This window comes from Oreochromis aureus, linkage group 3, assembly GCF_013358895.1.
Source record: "Oreochromis aureus strain Israel breed Guangdong linkage group 3, ZZ_aureus, whole genome shotgun sequence".
NCBI classification, from domain to species: domain Eukaryota; kingdom Metazoa; phylum Chordata; class Actinopteri; order Cichliformes; family Cichlidae; genus Oreochromis; species Oreochromis aureus.
This window is the reverse complement of record NC_052944.1, coordinates 84,562,645-84,565,329: the sequence shown is the minus strand read 5'-3', so window position 1 is coordinate 84,565,329 and position 2,685 is coordinate 84,562,645.

Below are 2,685 nucleotides of genomic sequence, written 5' to 3'. Positions count from 1 at the left end.
GTTTTGTTTTTCTTTTACTTTTTGCTCTCTGTACAAGTTTTCACATTTTACATTTTGGTTTATTTGTTTTCGAAAGTGAAGAAATGTAGTTGTTCAGCCTAAGTAGTCCCATCATGGCTGTGTGAAACAGCATTTTAGGTTTAATTCAGTTGGTGTAAGATTGCTTTGATGGTTTCATGTGTTGAACCAAGATGTCGCAGTATGATCAGTGCTGGACTTTTTGACATTCACTGTATCACTGTTATTTCTGTGGCTCTTCAATAAAGGTTGTGACATGCAAGTGGTATTTTTATTTTCTTTTGTTAGTAATTGTGCTAAAATGCATCATGTTAATGATAATGTTAATAGGAAGTATGTTTGCCAATCCAGTAATTTATTTTAGTGTTGATGGTTACTAACATTATGTTAAATCATTTACATTTATAATTGTTAATTTGACATTAACAATTATAAATGTAATCTTGACATCTTAAGCAGGATGTTTTGTATTGTTCTCTTTCAAGATGGTAACCTGTGTGGAAAGAAAGCTATAAGGTCTCATTTCTATGCTGTCATTGAGTTGACAAAACACTGAAAAACTGACAATCCTTAACTGCTGATTTATATTTCAGTGAAGATGTAATGTTAGTTTACAAATTTACCTTCTGTCACTGCAGTGAACTTAGACATTTTGCTTTGAAAGGTTACTAGTGGATACTGGCAACCATCGTGGAAGGGAGCAATACAATTTGTTAAACAGCTTCCATTAAAGAAATGTGTATTTGATACTAGAACATAATATCAACTGGTTATACACCCAACAAAAGGGAATTTGGGTGGTTGTTACATTTACAAAAGTCTAGCTTGTCATTGAACAAAATAATGTAATATTTCTTGGGTGAACATAATTAAATCATGTTGGATCTGCATGAAATTCAACAACTTTGTTTGTTCTCGTTCAGATGACATGATACAATCTAGGAAGAGTGGTTAGTTGCCTGCACTCATGACATTCACAGGATCACACGAGATTCCACACCACAAAATCACTGGATTTATAAGAGGCAGACGACCATAAACACACCATGTGTATGCTGTTGCTATATACTGTGCTTTAACCTGTCAAGGATGAAAACCTAAAGACAATTCTGCATCAAGCATTGCTTTGATTGACAGATTAGTGGCATGGTGGTTAGCGCTGTTGTCTCAGAGTAAGAAGGTCCTGGGTTCAAATCCACAATCTGGCGAAGTGTGCAATGGGTTTCCTCTACAGTTAAAAGTCATGCAGTGCAAATAGTTGCTTGTCTCTATGTGATAGACTGGTGAGCTGTCTAGGATGTACCCTGCCCCATCACTTCTGGGTTATGCACACCCCCTCAGCAGCCCAAATGACAATAAGGGGATTGATGGATTGGAAGCTGTTGTACATCTGTTGGATTTTGGGGGGGACATTATGTAATATGAAGACAACATCTACTACAGACATTAGTTACATTTGTTGATTCAACAAGATTACCATTGGTGTAACAAACAAATATTTTGCTAGTTAATGTAACAAGACTGGCTTTTGATGTGCCAAAGTGTTTAAACAATATAACATGAATGTAGATTAATTTAATTGGACTAACTTGGTACAAAAATGTTGGTTGAATTAAAATTCACATTAATTGGATGTTCATGTTAATATTATGTTACACTTACTAACATATATCGTGTTGAAACAACACAATCAGGATGGATTAATATAACATGATTTGTTTAGATGGACTATAAGTGGCAAGATAAAATTACGTTCATCCAATGTATTATTTTTGTGAGTGTACGAAGATAACATGTAGTATTTACATGGCCAAGTAGTGTTGGGTTGAAAGTTACTGAATGGTGTTGGATTGAGGTGAGAATATTATGAAGGATCAAATATTCCAAGGGCTGAAATTACTTCATCCAAACATGTTTCATTAACATTGTAGCAACACATAGTGCACAGGTTGATTGAATATGGATGACTTGTGTTGATTTATCTAAATTTTTTAAGTTGCTGCCGAAGCAAAACATCTGTGTGCAACAAATGTCCATTATTGAATCAAGTAAATCTAACAACCTCTTTTTTTCAGTGTAGGGAACTTGTAGCATTTTACTGGCTTTGAACTGGGTGGAGGACAGTGTTGGGTAAGTTACTTTAAAAAAGTAATTAATTACTAATTACTTAGTCAATATTGTATTTAAAATACTTATCTAATTACTGTGTCAGAAAAGTAACTTAATTACTAAATAATTAGCTTATTTAGTAGCTTACATATTACTGTAATATTCTTGTCTGTTTGTTTCAGAAAAGTGAAGAGACGGGAATATGTCCATTTCATAAAACAGCCACTCGCTTCAGCCGAGTCCGACATCTTCCGCTTTAGAATACGACTATGCAGCAAACTGGCGCGAAATGACGTGCACCTGCACTACAGCGATGTTAAAGTGGCAGAGTTTACTTCTACGTTTAGAAGATAAATTATTGAAATTAAATAATGATATTCAGCGACTTTAATTATTTTACAATGTAACGCAAGTACATTGTAAATAACTGTAGTTAAAATACCTAAAAATTGAAATTGAAAAAGAAACTGAAAAAGATATGTCAAGGTTTATTTGGAGGGGTAAGAAACCCAGATTAAGTATGAAAACGTTACAGCTGCCCAAAGATAAAGGGGGTCT